We start from the raw sequence: 25934 nt of genomic DNA, 5'->3' as shown, positions 1-25934 counted from the left end.
CTTGCAAAAAGATATGCATACATGAACTATGCATGTGTACAATTCCGTGCATTTGCTGCAGTTTGCTCCCCTTCCCTCTGATGCCTAGAAAGAATTGCTGTTTCTGAAAGATATGCATTTAAATGAGAAGGCATGCCATCCAGTGCTAAAACATCAACGTTAACCTATTCCATCAAGGATGCTGGCCTCATCCATCAAGGATGCTGGCCTCATCCATCAATACTCAAGATAGCTCAGATCACCTCATTGTGTTATTCAGCCAACCTATGAATATGTATTCTCCATTTTTGTTATTTCATGTGGGAAAAAAACAAATTTGTGTCCTTTGTGTTATCATTCACCTTAAAATATTTCAAGGAAATCCAAGAAATGCTTGGTGGATCTGTTTCAAATAGCCACCTTTTGAAAGTCATAGACTAAGGGCATTCCAGATGGCCTACAAGTTCCTCTCATTTGGATGTCTGACATAGTCATACCAGTCCAGAGAAAAGATATAGAGGATCATGATATTAGATCTCAGCTATTGCTTTTACGTAAACATTCAAATGTGGAATCACAAAATTGAGACATAGAAGTGAATGTAAGCTTCGTACTACTTTCACCAACTGATTCCAGCTTGGTGGAGTTTTCCTTTAAGTAATTAATCTAGGCTAAACTTTTTATAGTAACCTATCTTCCTTAAATACTCTTTAATGATGTGACCAACGCCCATCACAATAATTTATCTGGTTTTCCAAACTTATTTTAGACAGATGCTGTAACTTTTTGTTTCCTATTATTGTCCATATGTGGCATTTAATATCCACATAATGATTCTAATATGCTATGTTGGGTGGTCTATAACAATTGCACACACTTGTGATAATTTGTGCATTTTGTTATGACATAGTAAGGCTTATTCAATACACAGGGCATGAAACAATGGAAAAAATGCAGTAACGCATACTAACTAAAAATATTAGAGAAGTCTGACCAATGCAAGAAGTCTGTCCAATAGACTCTGCTTGTTATGGGTAATACACTTTGCATAGTGTTTTTGCACTGTTTGGTTAATAAACCTGAACGAGTAAGTTAACTATTGTTATATGTTATCATTATGCCCCTTTCCATTTGTTAATGTGAAGTTGCAAAATCCGCACTGCATTGTGGTTGACATGAACTTGTAAGTTATCTTAATGTCAATGCTGTTTATTTTGGCAAAAACTATAAAATCTTCCCACAAACTGAAGATATGAAAGGTGAAGGCTGACCCAACCCCTCCCAATACTCAACTATTCACTCATTTTAAATAAATCTGCCAGGATAGAGGTATGGGAGTTGCCATTGCCAACCTATTCTGTAAGGTGTGGCACCTGATGCACATATTTGTTGAAAGTCTGCGACTTTTGGCAGTGAGGCATGGCTGAGCATGACTACCATAGAACCGTCATCTGCAAAGACAAGTAATCGATGACAGCCCATATTTCTGTTCCAAGAGATTACTTTTAAGAATGGTGGTGGTGTTGGGGGGGCAGCTTTTGTTTAGTCCCCTAGACTGGAGATGGACAGTCGTGCTCTAGGATGGCAACAAAGGTTTAAATGCTTTATTTTGTTGATGTGGAGCAAATATTTTCTAGTCTGCATAGAAAGCTGCTGTGTCTGATAACCCATAAATTGGGTCTTGGGTGGAGTCTTGTCCACCTGGAGTATGACCTCTTCTTTGACCACTGTTTTCTGTCTGAAGTTCTGTTGCCTGAAACTGTCCATGAAACCTCAGTCCAGATTTTGGTAGTTCTTGCCAAGAAACTTGCAAAGTATAGATAAAAAAATTCTGGCCTTGCTCGAGTTCTGAATTTCCTCGACTAGAATTGAAACCGCAAATGTACAATCTGTCAAACTCTAATGAACATCTGAAATGCTAACTGGTGTTTAGATATTTCTTCCACCTTTTGGTAGAACATTGTGGCTCTCAAGCTGTTGTGGAACTAAATGTATCAGCATGCCCTGGTTAACAGGAGCTGAGAAACCATCCTGCAGCAGTTGACAGACAGAGGCTGTTTGCTTTTGAGAAGATCCTCATTGTCTTTCAGATCATGTTCTCTGGCTTCAGGTTTTCTGTAGCACATGTCTTCTCTCATCTTCAGAAGCTGGCTGCTTTCTTCCTGACCTGGGTTGTTATCATTGAATAGTGGGTGGGCACTTGGACAGTGAGTCACTCCATATCACTTCCTGCCTGGCTCATGAAGAGAAATGTGAGTCAGTTGAAATGTGGACACAATGGAGAGAAGATGAAGGAGAAAAAAACATTCAGCTCTGCAACGTGAAGGTATTTTTAGCAGTTCTGCTAGCATTACTCAATGCTTCTTTCTGTTTTCTGGTGCATATTCAAACTAGGTGTACTTTATTACTGTGTGCTTTGTGTTGTGTATCACTGACTGCCTGGAGCATACAAGAGTGTTTGTATCTGCAGATTGGGTTGCTTTGAGAGCTCATAGGAGAGGGGGTGGGAAGCTTCTCTGGTGTGTTTGAGGAAGCCAGAGCCTGGTGGTAGGGACAGCAGAAGGATAGCTAATTAATCTACTGCACCTTCTTGGATGAAAGCAACAGAAGTCAGTGATGCCAAATTTCATGAAGATAAATATGTGGGTTAGATGTTTTTAAACTGGTTTTTATTTGTATTTGTGAAAAATGTGACTGTAACAAAGGAAAGGATTAAACATTGCAGGATGACTGAATGTCCTCAAGGCCTTATCGGCTCTTCATTTTAACGCTCAATGATGATTGCATTTTTCCATTCTCTAAGGGGCATGACATTTGTACTATAAGAACAAGTATTTTCATATTACAGGAATGTGTTTTTTTTAGGAATATGCGACTTATTGTAGCCATTATGTTTCCTCATATTATGCTGCATTTGCTAATTTAATAATACATTATTTTTTGGTTTCATTTTATTTATTTTTTTTGCAAGATAATGCTAATGGAAACCAAACATATTTAAACTGGCATTGTAGGTTTTAAATGGGTAAAATCCACATTTTTTTTATAGTGCTGTAAGCTGGTGTATAAGAAAGGACTTTCCTTGTTTATGGGGTATATTTGCTGTGAATTAGTTATTTAAGTTTTCAGAGAGCCCACTTGCACATATGTTAATGCGCTTTATGGTGTACTTTTAATTTGCGTTGCGTTAAGGTAGTCCATTCAATGTGAATTGGCTGCCAAATCACCACAGCGGATGAAAAAAATAATGCATTTTTTTCTTTTTAACAAAGTACAGTATACTGTAAGCATCATGATGTGCTGTGTTGGGGTTCCATTCACAATGACACAACCCAACCAGATAGAGCAGGTGCATTGTCATGCGCTGTGTAAATAGTCCCTGATAGAGAGATGCAGGCCTGCCATTGGTTCTTTCCATGACATTAGGTGCCTAACTGTCTCTGGCTTCAATACTCTAAGTCATTGTCCTGGAACAAGCATTCAAGTGAAGTCAGAACTCCTAATCTACATATTTCTAGACAACTCTTCTTGTCTTCTCAAACCAGGAGGCAAAGCATCTGTTTTCATTTGCTTTGTGGATGGAAGCTGTCTATAGGTACCAGAGAGCAGTTGAATGTGCCAGCATAATCCTTTCACAATGCTCTTGGCTCAACTGCAATCCTAAACAGGAATGCTTGGTCACATGATCTTTCCTGGTTTTCCATTGTAGCAAGGAAAGGGAGGAGTGCATAGAGTTTCTTAGGGGAATGGGATAAACTGCTATAATATCATAACCTGGCTACAGAAAAAGACACACAGGTTGAGATTTACTAAAACTGGAGAGTGCACAATCTGGTGCAGCGGTGCATAGAAACCAATCAGCTTCCAGGTTTTGTTGCCAAAGTCTAACTGAACAGAACGTTAGAAGCTGATTGGCTACCATGCACAGCTGCACCAGATTTTGCACACTATAGTACAGGAGTTACACTTTGCAGGCAGAAAGGTACCATGAAATATATGGAGAACTTAGAAACTGAAACAGCAAAGAAGAACATGCAGGGAATGCAGGAAGTTGTGGAAAGAGATGGCCAACTGACAGGCAGTAATCACAACATGAAGGCAGATTTTTCAAGAAGACTTATTTATTTATTTCAGGTACTTCTATATCGCCATTGGTTTACGCAACAATTTACATATATATTATTATTATTATTATTATACAGTATTTATAAAGCGCCAATAGTTCGCTCAGCGCTGTACATTACAAAGGGGGACAGAACATGTGACAGAACAATACCAATACAATGTGATACACGAGTTCACATCAGTCCCTAACCCTCAAGGGGCGCACAATCTAAGCTCCTTAACTTATTTCATACATACACATACTAGGGCCAATTTAGACAGGATCCAATTAACCTACCAGCATGTCTTTTGGAGTGTTGGAGGAAACCGGAGCAGGGGCGGACTGACCATTTGGAAACTCGGGCACTGCCCGAGGGCCCGGGTCAGTAGGGGGCCCCATGAGATGCCCCTGGTACCTTTTTCATAGGCTTTTTTGAGTTTGGGCAAGGACACAGGGTCCCCATGATCCCCTATTGCCCGGGGGCCCCATGAGTTGTCAGTCCTCCCCTGGACCGGAGTACCCAAGGGAAACCCACGCAGGCACAGGGAGAACATGTAAACTCCAGGCAGGTGGTGCCCTGGCCAGGATTTGAACCAACAACCGTAGTACTGCCAGGTTGACGTTTTAACCATTGAGCCACTGTGCTGCCCATGCTGTGTTGTCACATAAAACTATTGCTTGTTTTGTTATTAAAATGCTGATGTTATAATATTATGATAAAATTAAAGTGTATGCTGTGATTCTAGAACTCCTTTGAAGCTTAAATCTCTTTTTCCACAGGTAACCGGGGTTAGACCTCTGTCAGTTTGTTATTGCTTGTTCCTCTCCCTTCCTGTCAGAGCCTGATGTACAAGCTGTCACTAAGACAGGACATGAAGGGAGATAGTCAAAGTGGGGACACACATAGCATTAAAAGCCTGACAGATGTTCTAACCCTTTCCTCTACTTGGTGTATCTGTTACTGTTTATGTCCCTATGGGGCAGATTTACGCTCCTTTTCTGTCCTGTTGACATGGTCTGACCAACAAGGCACAGAAAGCAGAAAATGTCTGACAGATGATCTATCAATGCCTTGCTTTGTCCACAACAAAAAAGTTGGCCATAATTGAACTTTAGTTGGCAACCTTTATGAGAATGTGAAATTAAACTCCTCTCTGGTGCCTGTAAATAGATCAGATATGCACTTTGAGGAGTGCAGTTGAGTACTATGAAGGGTAAAATATCATTACATTAAAACTGCATAATAACAGTCTTAAGGCAGTCATGCTATGACTTGATATTGCTTGGCAATGCTCATCTGTTTTTCATGTGTTGAGATAGACTTGCTTAGATCATTTCAGGTGGTTTGGCTGCTGGTGTGAAGGTTGACTTGCAACTTGTGTTTCAGACTGAGACTGCTTTAAACTTTCATTATATTATGTATATGCAAGTTGGGTAAAGTGCAAGTATTATCTTTAGTGCCGAAGCTCTTTTGTCCCATGACAACAAAGGTTTGTAGCTTCTTGTCAAAGCTATGCACATAATCTGATCTGGCTGTGTGTGGGTCCTAATGGTCCAGATAAGTACTTTATTGAAAACATGGTTGTCTTCTGTCTTTACACCACTAAATGCTGTACTGATGGAACCTAAGATTTGCCATAATTGTGCAATAATAATGTACCCATTGGTATAATAAAGATTGTACTTTTACTGTAGGGAGTAAAGGAAAGATACTTGTGGAATAACGTTCTGTGGAAAGTGTCATGTTTAGACATCTGGTAAATGTAATTCTAAACTTCTGCTCATAGTCCCTTTTTTAATTTTAGACATGAGCAGGAAATAGGAAATGCTGATCTTCAGTGCTTACTAAAGTGAAAAATTTGTAACATTCAAATAGAAATGCTGAAGTGGCTACAAGAAAACATACATAAATTCACCAAGAATCACAGGTCTTAATTAAAACAATGAAAATTACAAATACCTATAGATGCCCCAAGTCATAATCTCATTCTGTTTCTCATCATATAGGAAGCAATCCATGATAATGCAATTATGTGTATAGGTGCTTTAAAATACTCATATATGGAAATAAACCTTAATAGTATTTCTCATAAATCAGTGACCTCCTTTACTTCAGGCAATTTGAAGTATTTACTGGGAACCCAGTTGGTCATTTATTTTTTTTCAAAACTAATACAATCAGTGGAAATGGAGATGTTCTACTGTGATCTGAGACCTGTCTATCTTCAAGGAATATCAGTGATATCTCATAGCGGCCAAAAGTTAAGCTCCCAGCTCAAATTATCTTCCTGTCCTTCCAAAAGCTACATATTACTACAACACCTTTAGGCCCCTTTCACACGAGGTGGACTCCGGCAGCAGATCTGCCTGCTCAGTGAGGAATCTGTCCGTTGATCCCTTCTGAGCATGCAGATTACAGGTCTGTGTCTGTTCCACTTATGTGGAGTGGACAACAACACAGCCCGCTGTTCTCTATGAGGCAATCAGTTGGAAACCGAACGCCTGTCAGTTTCCATCAGACTGACATCTGATCCGATCCACTAGACGGATCCTCATCTGTCTGTTTTTAGTGGACAAGATCAGATGTCGGCGGGTTTCCATTGACATCCACTGCTCCATAGCGGGCAATAGACGGTCCAATCGGGTCCACCAAAATAACTGATCGGTGCATTTGTGTGAAAGGGGCCTTACTCTTTCATCAAACATTTTCTATCAAGCTGGAAGAGCTGTGATGCAGATTTTATGCACTTGTTACTCTTTCATTAATTTGGTGCTCAAACATGTTATGGCCATATCTTTATTTACAAGCAGAAGCTATAGGATCTCGAGTTTCATTTTCTTCAGTTATTCTTGGTCTTCTATGAAGGCCTTCAAAGTTTTTTGCAAAATTTTGAACAGCTTTGTTGAATCCTTTAAAAAAACTCTTCAGCAAGACATTGTTTACAAAGGAGGTAAAAACAGGTAGTTTGGCCACGTTTTTAACCCCCCACTCCTGCCTACCAAAAGGCTAACAAGGCAGCAGATGATGATTGTACACGTGCCGCTGCAAATTTAGTTTGGCTTTTTGCAGCACCACCTGTAAGTTCACTAATACTCGATCCAATGTGGATCGCTTTTCAAAGACTGCCTCATTTGAACCTAACCTTATAGTTTAGAAGTACTTTTCAAAAAGCTTCAAGTAGTGTTGAAATGTAACAAAGTCTGCTAGCAATTTGTTGTGCAGTGATGGTCAACACTGACTTCAAGAACTGTGTTCAACATTTAAAAACTGGAGCTGCAGGTTTGTTTTCTTTTTTGGCATTAATAAAGCTTGTGAAATTCTTTGTAAGGCCCATTTACAGTTGAGCATTTTGTAGTTTGTAGGTGGATGCTCAAAAATGCTCAGCAAGCAAAAACCCATTGTTTTCAATAGCCCTTGGTCACAGCTGAGTATTCTCTCACTTGTTGCAAGACGCCTGTCAAGCAAAAAAAGTACATAAGCTACTTTTCAGGCAGGATTGAGCGTTTTTGTTCCCATAGACTTAGAAACTCCTAAAAAGCTCAAAATGAGCATTTTCTAGTTTGTTTTTTTTCTTCAAGTTTTTTATTGCGCATTTTCTGCTCGAACAGTAGCTCTCAGCCCCTTTTTCAGCAGCTCTCCAAATACCTAGTTGAAAAATACCTGAAAAAATGCCTTACAAAAAGCTGTAAAAACTTGCAATTTTGCTCCAAAAATACTTAAAAAAATGCTTGAAAATGTGAACAAGCTGAAGCCTTTGTGAACAAGGCCTACTCAAGCTGAACTGAGAAAACCACTCTCAAAAGTTCAACTGCAGGTCATATGCACCCATCAATGAACTCGAAATCATCTCAAATATAATGGGGGAACCTGAAAGCAAGTTGTATTTGTTCATCAACGCAAATGTTTAAGATGACAAGTCTTTATGCTGTTACGTGAGTGTCAGCATGATGCTGTGCAGTTACTTTCCCACAACCATCAATCATATTTAGAGTTTCTGAGCAGCATTGAATTCAGAAGTTGGCTGGAAGTAACTCAAGTTTGTAGTGCCTGTTATGTAGTCCTAATTTTAAGGTGATTTTGTCTGAAAAATATCAAAAGCTCCAAAAACAATTGAAAACAACCGCCAAGAGGTCACAAAGCTCAAGAAGAAAGATTGTCCAGTGCGAACCATTCTGAAAGTTGGTTCAGAATTTTGAGTATTTGGATTGACAAAGTCTGTATGTTGCCAGATGCCAGAGTACCTGAAGAGCCATATAATCAGTGAAAATCTCAAACCTGAACGTTTATGCATGGGATGAATGAAGGACGTCAAGATGTTCAAGATGATATTCGTGCAGTATTTCTCTCGATTCTCGCTAGCGATGGGTTAGCCGAGCTAGTAATATTAGTTGTGTAATCAAACCTTGCTTCATCTTAAAGGTCAAGTGGACATAATACTGAAATTGGAGTACTGACTGAATGCCAGCATGTTCATGCACACTGACTGCTTATGCACCTATGGGGTTCGAGTGTTTCCGTCTACTTGGGTTTCTGGAATCATTGCCTCCAGCACCTTTATTCCAACCATTACTGCAAAATTCAAAGCGTTGTAAGAAGACATTATAAACATTTGAAGGTGTGAGGGTTATTTAATATTTTTAAAAACAGGTCCAACAGATTTAATGAAACCTTAGCAATCAAATGGGATTTCTTTATCACCAGCTCAGTTACTGATACTTGTGCACTTTGAAACTAGCTCTCGGTGCAGATATGGTTTGAAGCAGCAGATCATATTCAAGAGTGGAAAATTCCACTGACTTCTCTACAGTACTTGGAAGGATTTTACTCAGTGACAAAAAAGAATAAGCTGCCCTTTGTAATCCATGTACAAATCTTTGTTGCCGCCTGAATTTTTAAGGGATAATTAACTACTGTACCTTCAGCATAGTTAATAACCACAATGTGAACCTGTTTGAATGTTAGGAGCAAAAAAAATGAAAGTATATCTAAAGGCAAAACTTTTATCTTAATCGTACAGTACAGGGCACAGGACAGGAGATCATAGACCATGGTTTATATGCTACTACTATTTAGGTGATTGGGCACTAGTAAAATCTTTATTGAGAAGCAACCCCCCCCCCTTCAAGTGCATCCTCATATACATCATGGGACTCCAGTTTTATGCTTATGTCCTTAGGCAATGGACATCTTCTGTGGAAACCATAATTCTTTTTTTTTATTTTTCTTCACTATTGCAACTGACACTTCTATCAAGATCTTCTCATTGCCCAGGCCTCACTAGCAGTTTCCAGATCATTTACCCTTAATGTTTATCATGGGAACCATACCCAGACCCCACTGCAGCAGGGCTGACCTGTAGTGTTTGGTTCAAGCACTGGATTCTGTATTTGGTGCTCATCTTGGCACATAGTGGAATGCATGTAGTTGGTCACAAGGTGCATACAGCTTCACAGCCATGGTCCATTCCTATTGCACCCAGACCCTGAAGACCCCTTTAGGAGTATGCCCACTGTGATTGGTGAAGTTTGGTCCTCTCTGGGAACCTGCAGAATGGATTAGGTAAAACGAAGTTTCCCTGTATTTGTGATTGGGTCCTGTTTTACGTGTGGGGTTGTCCATCATGTTATCCCCCAATGTAAATGTCTCACAGGCCACAGGGCATCAGTCAGTGCTTGGGTTAGCGTGGCTGCTTTCCCGAACCCGCTAATACCCTCTTATTCCATTTTCAATCCATTTTTGGAGTACTCAACAGGGGATCCCCCTGCTTAGCCATGGTGAAGACAAGGCACAGAGGAGATGAGAAAAAAAGGGCCTAATAGCTGTTGTGTTACAGATGCCACTGGTGAAAACCAACAAAATGCTCAAGGTGATATCTATTCCCCCTGCGTCGGAGCAAGATCCTGTATTGACAGCGCTTCCTTCATTCTAGCTCCCATTCAGGTGCATAACGGAAGGCCTTTCTGACTGCAGATTTCACTGCAACTATGTGCATTTTCTTTGGAAAACTCTGCCCTTCTAGAACTTTCTTCTGTCTCTTCACCACCTAAATATATTCAGGGTTATGACCTTAAAGTAGTTCTAAAGGCTCAAGGTTTTTTACCTTCATGTATTCTATGCATGAAGGTAAAAATCCTTCTGTGTGCAGCGCCCCCCCCCCTTTCAGTCCTTATGTCAGCCCCTCCGATCCAGTGACATTCTCAACAGCTTCTGCTGTCTGGGGACTCTTCCTCCTCATTGGCTGAGACATCAGCGGGAGCCCATTGGCTCCCACTGCTGTCAATCACAGCCAGTGAGCCAATGAGGAGAGAGCAGGGGGCGGGGCCAATGCATGACTCTGTGTCTTATGGACGCATAGAGCAGCGACTCGGGGACTAGCGCGCAGCCATGTCCGCTGGGGGCACTACTTGATGGGGAGGAACCAGGATTGTCGACTGGAACCCAAAAAGAAGAGGATCGGGGCTGCTCTTTGCAAAACCACTGCAGAGAGCAGGTAAGTATGACATGTTTGCTATTTAAAAAAAAAAAACAACCAAGCTTTAGTGTCACTTTAAACGTCCTAACCTTTTCAAGGAAGATGAAGTAGACACAGAAGAGAATCGTGTAAATTAGTTTTCACCTCCTTCATTTTATGAGGCACAAGCTAAGGCTTTACAACATATACAGTATGTTTTCAATTGTGAGCTCCCTTATTAATGTTGTGCACACTAACCTTTGCCTAGTAGCACTGGAATCTCCTCAGCCAAAACAAGCTCCTATTGGCACGAAAGGCTTTCCCTTTGCACGTGCAAATAAACTGTGTTTTGCATGAGGATTGACCAAATCCCGACAAGGTATTTATTCTTCTAAAGCACTTTGCTGAGTTATATGCTATGGAAAAGGAAACAATGGCCTGTCCCCATAGTTTATCCTAACATTTCTGTCAACAAGCCTCCCACTTATCCTGTTGATGATATTCTCTCTCTTTAAGGATTCTGTTATTAGACACTTTTTGAAACATCTTCCTTTAGAAAAACTCCCTTTTTGTTCTCCCTGAAGGCCCCAAGAAGGGACATCCTGGTTCCTCCATCATTGCTAGGCATCTCAGGCTGCACATTTCCAGGGCCTATGCCCTGAAGAAACGGGTTCCTCACATCATTTTCAGGGCACATTCCACAAAATATGTAAGTGTTTCTTGGGCCTTTCAGCATCAAACATCTGTTTTGCAGGTTCGCAAGGATGCTACCTGGTTCTGTTCATGGATATTCAGGCCTCTGCTGATACAAGCTTTGTCTTCAGGATGCTCCAAGCTGCTATCTGAGTGTTCAGGTCCATTGAGCTTTCTTTTTCAGGGCTTGTTTGCTGCTCTTTTCTATGTTGCAAACCCCTCAGTTTATTGCTTGGAGACATGCCTTGCTGTGATTTGCTGTCCGGTGACCTGTACCGTGTCCATATTCTGGAGTAAAATTACTTAAAAATACTATACTATCACATACCTGCAGGACATGGTGGCAAGGTTTCTGTAAAAGGCATGCCCTGACCCACCTATACTTCTATCTTCTCTACAGCTGGTGCTAATATCAGCTGTGTCATCACCCAGGGAGTGATGACATCACTTCCCCAGTCATGTGACAGTTCTTGGGCCTAGCATTTGGCTGCTAGGCCCGGTCACCATCCCAAAGCAGAAAGCCACATGCTTCCCCATACCAGACCTCAGGAATTCTCGCCTACTGTGGAAGAGCAAGAAGCTCTGATAGAGAGAGCTGAAAAGGTGAGTATAAAGGGAGAACCTTTTCAACAGACAGTGACAGGTGATGGTGTCCTTTTAGGTATATCTTAGGGGTTCTGTGTGACAGGTCAAAAGTTCAGTTACTATGTGATGCAAATTTGAGTTTACAGTCAGAAGATAAATGACCAAGAGTGGACATGCATACTTATCAAGGTTTCTCACTAAGAACAGCAGAAGGAGAGACATATATCCATTCAGATAACATTTTCTTCTTAATACAACTGAAACTAATCATGGTGCACAGAATTGCTTTCAGCAAACTGGATATAGTGACAAGTTCTGTTTGTTGTCAGAATCATTCCCTGGAAAAGTTTAACAGAGCCCAGGGCTTGGCTCATCATTGCAGTCAGTGGTGGAACAGGGCTATAGGGTCATGTTTAGAGAAGAAAAGCTCATTTTTCTTTAGCAATGTACATGTTTGTACTTTGACAGTTTAGGCATCCAATAAGATAGCACCTAGTAATCCTAAAGCAAGGATGATTGTTCAGCCTGCATTTTGTTCAGTGTAGATTTTACATATTTTAAAAGGTTTACTTTAAAAGTGGAATGGAACTCAAAAAGTGTCCTAAAAAATGTGCCTAGACAATCTTTTGAGCACAGCCTCATAGCTTTATATCTGCAGTGTGACTCTAAAGCTAGACATAAGCTGTTTGATTCAGACTCATTGAAAGAAACCTAACCGATTACTCAGTCCATGCCAAACGGGGCAGATGGATGAATCCCTCTGTTGACTGGATGCAGCTGCTGTTTCTCTGAAAATTTTACAGGAGGTTCCTTCAACAAAGGTAGTTTGAACGATTGATTGGCTTTTGTTGAGTGGGGCCTGCAGGACCATACACTGAGCCAATTTTGGCTAGATCATCAGGAACCGGCTAATATTCTCTCAGTATATAGTCAGTTTAAGGCACTGTTACCTCAATGCTAATCTCTGGAGATTTGGAAAGAGATTTGTTAATGTCACTGTTGTACTGCTCACTGTTGTTTTTGCTGTTACATGAAGAAGCAAAGCCACCCAGCCTTTACCAAGATGGCTACCCTCACATAGATGCACAGTACAGAATAAGCATAGCAAGTTAAAATGGGCAAATTACAGTTGCAAGTAGACCAATGGTAAATTGGTGACTAATTCTCTGGCCACTGTCTGCCTTTTTATTGGGCACAACTTTCAAAGTCCTGGTATATCTATTGTGAAATGTTTAGAGTATCTTTAACAGGCAAGTTATTTGGCATTCACTGGCTTTTGTTGACGAATGTAACGCCGAAGCATGTGTATTTGCATCAATGTGTGTGGATGTACGGTAGTACAGTACATATTTGCATCCATGTGTTCATGTTCTGTAAACGATAGAGAACTGTGTTAGTGCCACCCTTGTAACCAGTAGTTTGGTATTAGTAGTTGAATATTGGTGTTACCCATTACAGAGGTCTAAAATGTTACATGAACAATTGTCATTTGATTATGGAAATACTAAAGCCAAGTGAAAGGGGGAAGTGCATCTTGGGCTGCACTTTGATGGATCTTGAGAATGTGAAATGTCTTTTAGAGTTTCACATGTTTCGGCAATGCAACAAAAAGGGAAGTTCATTGCACTTTCTGCCTATTAATTACCTAATTGTTTAAATCAGTTACATAACTAGTCAATTTGCAGGTTTCAGTACAGTTTTTCAAGAGAGTCAATGGCTGTCTTATAGCAGGCTAACAGTACTGAACCATCATTGCTGTTACTGGTCTTGATTCCGTGGTCACCTATTAACTGTAAACATGGGCTTACCATTATGGTTGCCATGTGTGGCAATAATGACCACCTCACAAAGCTTCCAAACCACTCTGAATTTGCAGATATCAGGCAGGGGCCTAATGTTTTAATGACTGGCTGTACTTTTCAAGTTGATGAACCGTTGTATAAATGTATTCAGAGATATTTATAATGGTAGCGCTTGACTGGATAAAACAGATCAATTATCTTATTTAATCCAAGCCTTTTCCTCCATTTACTCCATTTAATTCTCAAAGTGTTTTGTTAGTTTTGGAGATATCTTATTGGTATACCTTTTTATCATTTGTAGTCTTCCCTAATATATTATACATGGTGTATACATGCAAATTAACATTTTCACAGGTTTGTGATCAGTAAAATCTGAATGACGGCATACTCGCTTCTGTGAGCATTTCATGCTCAAGTAGTAAAAGTAAAGGTTTTCCAGAGTATTCACCATAAATGGTGGGAAGCAGTGATATATGCAGAGACTTGCTTCAGTCCACTCTTCCCTGTGCAGCTCTGTAACAAACAATAACTTCTAATAATGATCCAGTGCTGCCAGTATTACAGTAATCATTTACTGCATGGGGAGACGGAATAGTGCTGTGGGACTTGCTTTAGACCCCGTAACAGCATTCCATAGCGGAGATAGTGCTTATGCAGTGCTAATTGCCACTTTATGCAAGCTTCTAGCAGACTTTTAACAAGCTTCAAGAAGTTCTGGAACCTGCTAGCAGCTTTGTGAAAGCTCTGCAAATGCTTTGTCAAAGCTTGCTGTTCACATTGCTTTTATACAAGCTGAAGCCTGTGCATTTCAACATCAAGCATCTGTATGCCAGATTTTCAAGGCTGCCATCTGGTCTGCTGTTCACATTCTCAAGGTTGCCTCCACTGATTCCAGCTTTGAATGTAGGCAGCTCTTTGAGCTGTAACTAGAACCCAGTTTACCTGGTCATATGTGGGTCTATTAGTGTTTTGTTTGTGTGTTGGACACCCTTCAGTTGCTTTGGGACACCCTAGTTGTCTTTCAATTCCTTCTGGCCCTGTGTCTCCTAAGAAATGATAAAAAAACATTTTGGAGGTTACTATAACAAAAAATTAGAGATCATTATTCTACCCCTCTGTATGTCAAAAATCCTGTTCACTAATTGTTTACAGAACATGAACACATGGATGCAAATATGTACTAATTGCCTTCAGGAGATTGGACACTGGCAAATAAAGCTGTAAGACAGGCTAGTATAACCCCCTCAGAAACCCCACCTCCCCCACCTGTCTTTTCTCCAGTGGGACCTGGACCATTGTTTTGCTCTGAGTACCCTCAAAGGTCAAATTTTAGCATTAGTGGTTTTCTTTTAAAGACCCCTCACTCTATATTGAAAGCATTTGTAGAGGGTGGTGCTCAAATTGTTACTCTTTGCATTCCCCAGTGACATCTTGGCATCTTAACCTTGTTCTGTTGAAAACTGCCCTTTGAAACCTATCGCGGATATTCCTTTGTCTACTCTCACTCACAAGGCTGTAGGCATCTTTTCTTTCCAAGATAGCTCTGTCCTGTTCCTAGGCATCCTAAAGAACCTTCCCTCCACTGTCTGAATGTGGTATGCACTGTCTATCTCTCCGCTCCTGCTTCCTTTGTATAGACTAACTCTCATTCATCATTACTGATTTTCAGGCTTCCTCTGATGCCATCTTCGGCTGTAAAGTTCTTCAAGTAAGCTCTGTTGAGCATCATCTGTTACTTGGGGGTCTGTTAGTGTTTTTGTTTTCTGTGTTCCCCGTCCCTCAGTTGGACTGATTTTGGATGTCCCAGTATCTTAGAACTACTGCACTCTGTTCCCCTTTAATGAATAATTTCAGAAAACAAAATTTTGAATTTACCATAACATCCTCTTCTTGAAGTTCATTATGCAACACAGGTTCCACCCCTCTGTTCCTATAATCCACTCCTACTACTGCTTTTCCCCAAACCTGATGCATGGTGGGAGTGGGAGGGATTATACTAAGGTTACAACTTTGTTTTCCAAAGTCCAATCTCTTCAAGGCAGCAACATAACCCAGTAGCTCAGAATAACTTACATGTCTCTTATTGAATTGCAAGAAAAGGATTAAAAACAAAAGTAACAAAATGCAGTATTTTTTTCATTGGTGGTGGTAGTGGGTGGTGGGGGACAGGAATAAGATTGGTACTTGCACCTTCCTGCATTCAGTGTTGTTATATTGAGCATATGATAAAAGAATCACATACTGATTGCAGAGCAATACATTTGTATGATGTCCACGTTTCATTTTTCATTTCCCCGTACTTGCAAGTTATGAAAAAATATACTTGCCTTTAGTCACAAATTTAAAGCAAAAACCATATCAGAAGTTGCTTTATAAAATGTCTGTGTTCATTATTTTTGTTTTTCACTTTTGAATTATCAAAATTATGCCCAATTAATGTAGACTTGTACGGTATGTCTACATTTGATTGTTTACACTTGGATTTGTTTGATGTTTTTCAGCTTTAAGAGAGACTGTAGATTTCACTCCAGGTAATTTTGTTTATTTTGCTGATATAAAAATCTATTATTACAACATGTTAAGTGAGCTTTGAGGTGTCCTGTTCTCCACAAAACGTTTAGTTGGGCAAGGATATGGGTGGATCTGTAACACAAGTTGAAAATTGCACACAAATATTATTGGATCTTGAAGAAAGATGTATATATGCTGCTTAGATAAATGTTTGTCAAGCTAATTATTAGGCGTCTTAAATGTGTGCAAAATGATCATTTTAATCCTGATTTTACAAAGAAACTAAGTTTTGTAATGGAAATTGATTTTTAATGTCTGAAAACTGTTTAAATAAAGTAAACCACAAGGAACAGCCATACACATCTTCAAACTTTTACAGAGTTTTATGTTTAACATTACTTTAGTAATCGATCAAATGCTTTAGCTTTCATTATTCTCAGCTGACTTTTGCAACAATGCTGTGTCTGAGTCAAATATTTTATTGGTAATGTGAAGTTGTGCATATATTTCCAGATATGACTATTCGGATAAGCCAGACCACACTATTAAGATACACTGCTCAAAAAAATTAAAAGAACACTTTTTATTCAGAGTATAGCATCAGGTCAATTAAACTCCTGGGGTATTGATCTGGTCAGTTAAGTATCAGAGGTGGCTGTTAATCAGTTTCAGTTTGGTGTTATTTATATTTCAATATTTTTATTGTGAAACAAGCATATTAAAGCGTAAAACAAGATGGCAAACAATACAAGAGAAAAAAAAAGGGCCCACCCGCATGGTGGAACAAGATGTAGAATCATATTCATAACACTGGTAGGTACATAAAAAGATTAGCAGATAATAGCATTACAATTCACATAAAAAATGTCAAAGCCATCAAAACATACAGGTTTCATAGATCAATAAACAAAAATTAAACCAAAATGAACCAAAAATAACAGAAAAAAAAAAATGTTACAACAAATAGTAGAAAAAAAGAGGAAGAGAGAGACGAAAAGGAAAGTACTCTTAAGTGAAAGAAAGATTAAAAAAAATATATATATATATAAGAAGGGGGGGTCAGCTGCCAGACACTCACGATACAGTAATATATTTAATCCAAGGATCCCAAGTCCTCTCAAATCTAGACACATCATCAGTGACGATACTCGTCAGTTTATCATTAACCATTATCCAGTTGAGTTTTTGTTTCACTCTATCCAGTGGGATCAAGGATTGTTTCCAAGCTATGGTAATGCGAGCCGCCAATATGATATATAAAATTAATTTAATCGATTTTTTGGGAACATCAGAGGGTAGTATATTAAACAAGGCCACTTCCGGTGATCTACGGATATTAATTCCTGTCACTGAGTAAAGAAAATTAAATATGCGGATCCAAAACCTACTCACGACTGGACATTTCCACCAGACGTGGAACATGGTACCCTCTTGACCACAGCGTCGGAAACAGCCAGATGAAACGGAAGGATACATTATGGCTAGGCGAGCAGGAACCAAATACCATCGAAGTAGCGTTTTGTAGTTAGATTCAACAAGATCAGTGTTAATCAAAATCTTCGATAGGGCATGGGCCGCAGTCCGCCAGGTATCCAAATCTAATGAACTATTTAAATCCCGTTCCCATAGAATCATGTAAGATAATTTAGTTAGGGGATCAACCAACAAAGCATAAACAATGGACAAGCGACCTCGCATCATCCCACTTGCCCCACAGGAGACCTCAAGGGAAGTAAGCGCACAGGGTTCTGCGAGTAGTCTAAGTTTGCTATCAATAAAAGAGCGAAGTTGATGATAACGAAATATCTCTCCACGAGGCATCCCACAAAAATTCACAAAATAATGAAGAGACAGAGGGCGAACCCCAGTTTGGTGTTATTTAAATTAATAACATGTACACTAGATGGGCAACAATGAGACGACTCCCGAAACAGGAATGGTTTTACAGGCAGAGGCCACTGACATTTTTTTTTCTTACTCATTTTCTGACTGTTTTTCACTAGTTTTGCATTTGGCTAGGGTCAGGGTCACTACTGGTAGCATGAGGCGATACCTAGACCCTAGAGAGGTTGCACAGTCCAGCTTCTCCAGGATGGCACATCAGTATGTGCCATTGCCAGAAGGTTTGCTGTGTCTCCCAGCACAGTCTCAAAGAGCATGGAGGAGATTCCAGGAGACAGGCAGTTACTCTAGGAGAGCTGGACAGGGCCGTAGATGGTCCTTAACCCATCAGGATTGTTATCTGCTTCTTTGTGCAAAGAGGAACAGGATGAGCACTGCCAGAGCCCTACGAAATGACCTCCAGCAGGCCACTGGTGTGAAAGTCTCTGACCAAACAATCAGAAACAGACTTCAGGAGGGTGGGCTGAGGGCCTAACATCCTCTAGTGGGTCCTCTGCTCACTGCTTGGCACCATAGAGCTCGAATGGCATTTGCTATTGAACGCCAGAATTGGTAGGTCCACCACTGGCGCCCTGTGCATTTCACAATTAAGAGCATGTTTACCCTGAGCACATATGACAGACGTGGAAGGGTCTGGAGAAGCCGTGGAGAACATTATGCTTCCCATAACATCATTCAGCATGATGGTTTTGGTGGTGGGTCAGTGATGGTCTGGGGAGGCATATCCATGGAGGGACGCACAGACTTCTACAGGCTAGACAATGGCACTCTGTCTGCCATTGGGTATCGGGATGAAATCCTTGGACCCATTGTCAGACCCTGCACTGGTGCAGCGGGTCCTGGGTTCCCCCTGGTGCACGACAGTGCCCCAGCCTCATGTGGCAGGCAGTTCCTGGAGAATGAAGGAATTGATACCAGCGAATGGCTCTCATGCTCACCTGACCTAAATCCAATAGAACACCTCTGAGATATCATGTTTCGGTCCATCCGACGCTCCTAGGGTGCGCCTCAGACTGTTGATCATTTTCATTTCCAATGATGGGGCATCCTTACGTTCCCAACACATTACCCGGTCCATATCAGTATAGATATCCAGCATGATATTTTTCCCCATTGAGATCTGATGTGTTTTCAGTGTGTTCCTTTATTTTTGTTGAGCAGTGTATATAGTTGCCTATTTAGATTTTTACATATATTAAAGGCTGATTGTTTCGTTTTTCTACAAGTGCCTTTTCAGTTTATCAAGAGCTATGTAGAGTTAAGGGCTTTCCAAGCAGTACATTTAGTTTATATCCTGTGGGATCAGCCCTTGCACTACACCATTGTTGTAAGAGCAAAATGAGATTTTGTAAACAGATTGGAGCTTCTGTGGGCAGCTTTAAACTGACCGGGTGGATGGTCACACACTGTATGGATCTCTGGTATCCTAACAGCAAGAGAAGTGGAGGCTAACAACCTTCCATTTTACCTTTTTTGCATTAAAGAGAACATTTCTAGTAGATGTAATTTCATGTTTCTCTTCCTTCCAGGAATAGAGGGATGCTGTATATGTTGACAAGCAGGCAAAAAAGGTAAAAGGTTATATTTGATGTAGGTGTGTAACAACCATAACAAAACAGAAAATTGCAGAGCTGTTCTAAATGTCGGGCTTTTATATGAATCCCATCTACTTAGACATTTGTGCCAATAGTCTGTAGGTCTAACTGCATTTTCTACAAGCATTTTGGTTGATTATTTTTTTATTGGATTTGGAAGGAGAATAAATATGTAAAGTATGAAAAGCTGGTCACCAGTGTGGACTTTTTGATTTTCTATGTAGTTATGAAAAAGCAAATTATGTTCTTTGACATCCATGCAGAAAACTAATTTCCCTGAATTTTTCTTTGAATAGATGTTTTGCTTCCATTTCCTTGAAATGGGTTTGCAGTGTTCTTTGCAGGTATTGTCAAGACTCCTAATTAATAAAGAACTGCACAAAACAGGCTCTATGTAAGTTTGCTAGTGATTTTTGTTTCTGACTGGAGATCTCATTTCAGTTTTTTATTTCCTGGGTGTATTATAACTTCCCTTGTATTTTCCTCTATGTGTACTAATCTGGGTGGATAGACTTAAAATAACTGTATGAGCTTGATCTTCAAGTGTTCCTTGAAGGACATTTTAAGGAGCAAGCTCAGTAAGCAAGCTTTGGAGGAATTATTCTGCTGAGCAGCATCCTGCTATATGGTTAGTGGTTGTAACCGTGCTTTTTTGCCATGTGCTTCCTGAATTATAACTAGAACAAAGCCGAATCTTTTCCACAGAAAATGTGTGAAGTTTTTTTTTTTTTAATCACTAATCAGAATAATATATTAAGAACATTACTTTGTAGTATGTTATTTTTATCCACTTTAAAGTATGATCTTTTGTTGGTTATTTATGATTTAGCTGTGTTGTAAACAGGCATAGCTCTTAGAATTCTCTTACTTTAGTGTGGTGTGTACCATATGTCTCTCACTGACAGCTATAATTCTTTTAATAAAGCTTTAGTTGAATATAAAGTGGAGATGGCTGCCTGTAGCTGTCAGCTTCCATTTTTTACAGAGTGGGTTGAAAATGTTAGGAGGAATCTAGCTGCTGTTAATGAGATTTTTCCATTTTCAGACCTCCTTTAGAAAAAGGAACACTTTATTCTGACTAGTTGCAATGGGTTTCTATCTTCATTTTTCCTTTTTATCTTTTCCAAATAATATCATGTGCCTGCTTTTCTGCTGTCAACATAAGTGCATGCCCCACACTTCCGAGGAAAAAAAAAAAGAATTCCAGATTGCTTTTGAGTTCTACAGTGAAGGACAACTGCACTAGTCCACCCTCCCCAAGTTTTTTAACCTAACCCAACCCAGAAACCCACACTTTATTTTATTACTGGTACTTCTATAGCACCATCAATTTACACAGAACTTTATAAATATATTGTACATTCACATCAGTCCCTAACCCTCAAGGTGAGTCACAAACTCACATTCATACATACACATGTTAGGGACAATTTAGATAGTCAACCTACCAGCATGTCTTTGTTTACCTCTGCTGTTTATTTCCTCTGGTTGGAAATTGTCTTCAGCCCTTACTGCTCTCAAAGTATGGTAACATTAAAAAGGATATCAAGAGCCCTTCTATCCAATCCAGGAACAGCAGTATTTTTTTTGTTGGAAACCAGCTAAATTGACACGAAATAGAGAGAACTTCGGAAGTTAGGTGCAAGCTGTAATTTTTGAGGAGTATTGGTTATCTAGCTCCTGGGAGTTGTCCTTATCTAGCTCCTGGGAGTTATCCAGCTCTGGTTTGGGTTATTGAGTTAGGAAGTTGGACTAGTACACTTTTTTACTAAACTGCTCTATTACTTCTACTACATTGTAGGGTCACTAAAGACCAGTGGTCATTTATTAGTTCTGTAGTTTCACTTTTTGAAATGTGGTAGAGTTGTTTGAACTTTCTAGATAGAAAAATGCCAGTAACCCTCCTGTCAGTGGAAAAAGTATGTTGGTAGTCTGTGTTTTACATAAGGAAATGTTGTGCTACTGTAAATGTCAGTCTGTGTGCAATATATACAGATATATGAGATGTTTTCCTGATTTTCCACATTTCTTGGACAACACACAAAACTCAATGTATATTTTCTGACTATCTTAATTTCCATTAAGAATGTTTAGTTCTGTTTTTTTTTTCCCCTCTTGCATCCCATTGCTTATCTGAAATATTTCCTCTGTTTAGCCATACCTGTTTGGCTGTCTCCAGTTTAAAAACTTTGTCAAAAGTTAGTTGTCAGTTGTCCTCTAAACACATATAACTGCAGGTTTAACAGTGTCTGTGGACTTAGAGAGGATTTATCTTCCCTTATGAGACCTTTTCTCTTACTTTGTTGTGGCAGAACAGGAAGTAAAGGAAAACTTCTTGAATGGGATACAGACGGCAAAAATAATTAAGTTTTATCCATTTCATACTCTACTGAAAATGAAAAATAAATTTGCTTTAGACCTTATTCCCATGGTCAATTATGGCTATCTCTTCCACAAATCAGCCTTGTACAAATCAGTGACTGGCTGACTGCATCCGGGAAGGGGGGGGGGGGTCCATCGGTTTTTAAGAGCATTAAACCTCTTGATGTGAAGTGACATGTGAACAGCCGTGAGACCTGTCATTGATTTGTACAGGCTTCCGGGTCAGGACTAGTGGCAAACTCTGTGAACGTGCTGCAAAAATATGCTGATGCTTGGTGTTTCATGGTCCTAATTGATCTTGTGAATAAGGCCTTAGATATACTTTCGTTTTGCAGGGCAGTTGCATCTCAGCCCCACTTACTTAAATGGGTCAAGTTCACTGAAAGCGACAGGAGGTATCATTTTTGCCTCGGCCGTGAAACATTTCATTGCGGCCTAGGCATGTGTACAACCCTGTCCGGCTCCCTTTTCCAGTTGGAGAGTGGTAAAAGGCAGTAAAAATGCTGCTCAGCTGCCTATTTTTATCACTTCGCTCCAACTGCACGTGTGAACAAGCCCTTATTGAGGAGTAATTTACTAGTCCAAGCCTTGGTTTATTACCTGTTTTGTGCAGCTTTTGTCTACATCTTCATAAAGAAGAAAAAAATTGCTGAAGCTATGGGTAACAATTTTTTTTTAGATTACCCTTAAAATTTGGATGCTAGGAATATTTTACATGCTTGTATCTTACAGTCAGTATCTCTGCAATTGTGTCCAGCTTTCATCTGACTTCTATAGCTAAGAAATTAATGTCATACTTTGTCATCCGCATTGGCTTCTGTGTTCCTGTTCTACAAAGGCTACCATTGTTGGTTAGTTAATTGTCTTTTTTTTTGCAAAATTAATAAGGTTTAATATGTTTTTTTAATATCGGTGCAATATTTACATCCCTAGATATAGGTATTACATAGAAGTGCCATGGTTATTCTAACATTTTATTAGGATGGAGCTGCAGAGTACCACAAAAGGGTTTACTGTTGGTCCACTGGGGACAGGAAACCAGCTTTCAGCAAACTGTTTGCAAAATACAAGCCACATCCTTTATTTGTAACACTTGCTGCTCTACATGGACTTTAATTTTGTCAGTTATTTCTTTTTTAGAACCATCATGTGAGTTGAAATTAGATTTTTTTTTTTTAAAAAAAACCAACATAATATCCAAATGCTATGTTTGTTATTGGGTGGTAGAAACAATACGCATACTTTTTTTTTTTCTCAAAATGAACAATGTGAATTGGTAAGTATTCTATTTTCTGTACACTACAAAACCTGTTTCCCAGGTAGTACACATCCAAATTTTATTGACTCCTGACTCAAGCTAAAATACAAGAAAAGCACCCAGGGTTCATCTATTGTCTATGATGGACACTTGGAAACTATGCATCTAGGAACTTTTGCATTCAGAAGATATGAAATGAGGGAGGGTACTGTAAAGAAGTCCATAAACATTTACAGTGCTTTGCAGAAGTATGCAGTACCTTGGACTTTTCCCACATTACAACCTAGAACAAAGATGAATGTTTATAGTTTTGATCTATGCAACATGCTTAGCACTTTGAAAATGAAAATTGATCAGACAAAAATAGCAAAAGCTTGTTGGTTGCATAAATCTTCACCTCCAAGTCAGTACTTTGTAGAACCAGTTTTGGATGCCATTACAGCTGTAGGACCTTTAGGTGGTATGTCTCTACCAGCATTACATATCTGGATTCTGCCATTTTTTTCTCATTCTGCTCTGCAAAATGTGTTCTCTCTCTGTGAAGTTAAGTAGCGACCATTTTCAGGTCTTACTACAAATGTTCATTTGGATTGAGCTTTGGAGCTTTACTGGGCCATTTTAGGAGATTCATGCTCTTGCATTGGAACCTCCTCCTCAGTCTCAGATTCTTGCAGATGGAAACAATTTGTCCTCTAAAACTGCTCCGTGTTTGGCACCACTCACTTTGTCCCAGTCCTGACAAGTTTTCAAACCCCTGCCAATAAAAAACATACCCATACCATTTTAGTTTTTTTTCTAACTAATGCTCTATTAACCAGTGGGGTTGCAAATACATCGTTTTGCAAATGTTTTCTACTGTTTCAGCCATAGTTGCTAAAGGTTGCAAACAGAGATCATTTGCAATCAGTTTTTTTTTATCCACCAGCACGTATAGTACAAACGAAGGAAAACATTTGGCAGACTCAGTTCTCTGAAACACCTATGATGAGGAACAATTCCTCTTTAATCTGAACATTTCCCTCACAGAAACATCCTTAATCAAAACCGAATTGTTAACAAGAAAGACAAAACACGTAAGACCGCCTGTAATCTTACAAGCTTCAGATGTGAGGACCTGGATTTCAATGCTACACACTGCCTATATATACAAACCTTTCTGGAACCAGATATGATGGTTTTGGAGGTGAATATAATGTACTTTATATCTACAGTACACTAGCTCTTCATGGCAGGGATGTCAAACTGGCGGCCCTAAAGCTGTTGCGAAACTGCAAGTCCCATGAGGCATTGCAAGGCTGACAGTTACAAGCATCACTGCCAAAGACAGAGGCATGATGTGACTTGTAGTTTCACAACAGTTGGAGGGCTGCCAGTTTGACACCCCTGCTTTAAAGACATGTGCAATGTGAATGCAAAATTAGAAATTTGTCTATTAATTATGACATATTTTGTATTTAAAATGGGTTCTAAATATTGTTTTCTGTTTAGGCTAGGTTCACATCTTTGAGATGCCACAATGCAGGCATTGATGTGCGGTTTTATGCCTGTTACCATGTGCTGCATTTAAATGGGCTTCTTAAAAAACAGAAATTGCACCAAAGGAGTGTCTTTAAAAAAAAAAAAAGGCACATGTATTAGCAAGGCGTGTTGGGGTACCATTAGCAATGAATGGGGCTTCAGCGCACCTAAAATAAAAACAGATGTGAGCAGAGCTTCAAGCTGGCAATACACAAGTAGAATTTAGATTGAAAATTTTCATTCTAAGAACATTTTGTTTTGATTTTCTAATCATTAGTGGGGTAAATTGATGTTCGTTTTAAACATTCTTGACGAGAAAATTCAAAGTAGTATGGATGGAAAATTAATCTCAAATTCATTTCTAACAGTGCGTGGGATTTTCATTTGGGAATGTCCATTCATTCCAAAATGAATGTTAAAGAAATTAAATTTTGAAGTACCTTTAAACAATATTTGTCAAGTAGTGTATGGCTAGCTTTAGGGATGTACAATGAAGCTTTAGGAGAACCTTGTTTAGAGAGGGCAGCAGCAGCCTTTGGGGCAGATTTACTAAAACTGGAGAGTGAAAAATTTGGTGCAGTTGTGCATGGTAGCCAATCGGCTTCTAACTTCAGCTCATTCAATTAAGCTTTGACAAAAAAAAAAACTGGAAGCTGTTGGGATTGCAGACCACACCCCCCTAACCACAACATTCCCCAAATACGATCAATTTAAAGAGAAAACGATTAAATGAATCATGGCTAGAAATGGCTGTGGCACTTTATTGGTGTTTAACAATAAAACCATATACATACAGTGGGGATCCAAAGTTTGGGCACCCCAGCTAAAAATTTGTATTAATGTGCACAAAGAAGCCAAGGAAAGATGGAAAAATCTCCAAAAGGCATCAAATTACAGATTAGACATTCTTATAATATGTCAACAAAAGTTAGATTTTATTTCCATCATTTACACTTTCAAAATAACAGAAAACAAAAAAATGGCGTCTGCAAAAGTTTGGGCACCCTGCAGAGTGCCCAGGTGCCCCTTATGTCCTGTCCCGCTGATGCTACAGGGGGGGGGGGTTGGCCGGCCGCAATCGCACAAAAGTGGTCCCAAAGGTTTGTGCCCACTTTAGGCATGGGATTGCAGACCACACCCCCCCACCACAAC

General features: G+C 39.6%; 1 protein-coding gene across 2 annotated transcripts in view; it reads left to right on the top strand.

Annotated features, from left to right (window-relative positions):
- The window catches only part of ZNF462 (zinc finger protein 462), a 103631-nt gene that overhangs the window by 19303 nt on the left and 58394 nt on the right, over positions 1-25934 (top strand). The gene's annotated exons all lie outside the window — the stretch shown is intronic.

The sequence above is a fragment of the Staurois parvus genome, unplaced genomic scaffold (genome assembly GCF_062004578.1).
Source record: "Staurois parvus isolate SC_StPar_1 unplaced genomic scaffold, SC_StPar_1.0 ptg000292l, whole genome shotgun sequence".
NCBI lineage: Eukaryota > Metazoa > Chordata > Amphibia > Anura > Ranidae > Staurois > Staurois parvus.
The sequence above is the reverse complement of the archived record's forward strand: the minus strand, read 5'-3'. Positions and strand labels throughout refer to the sequence as shown.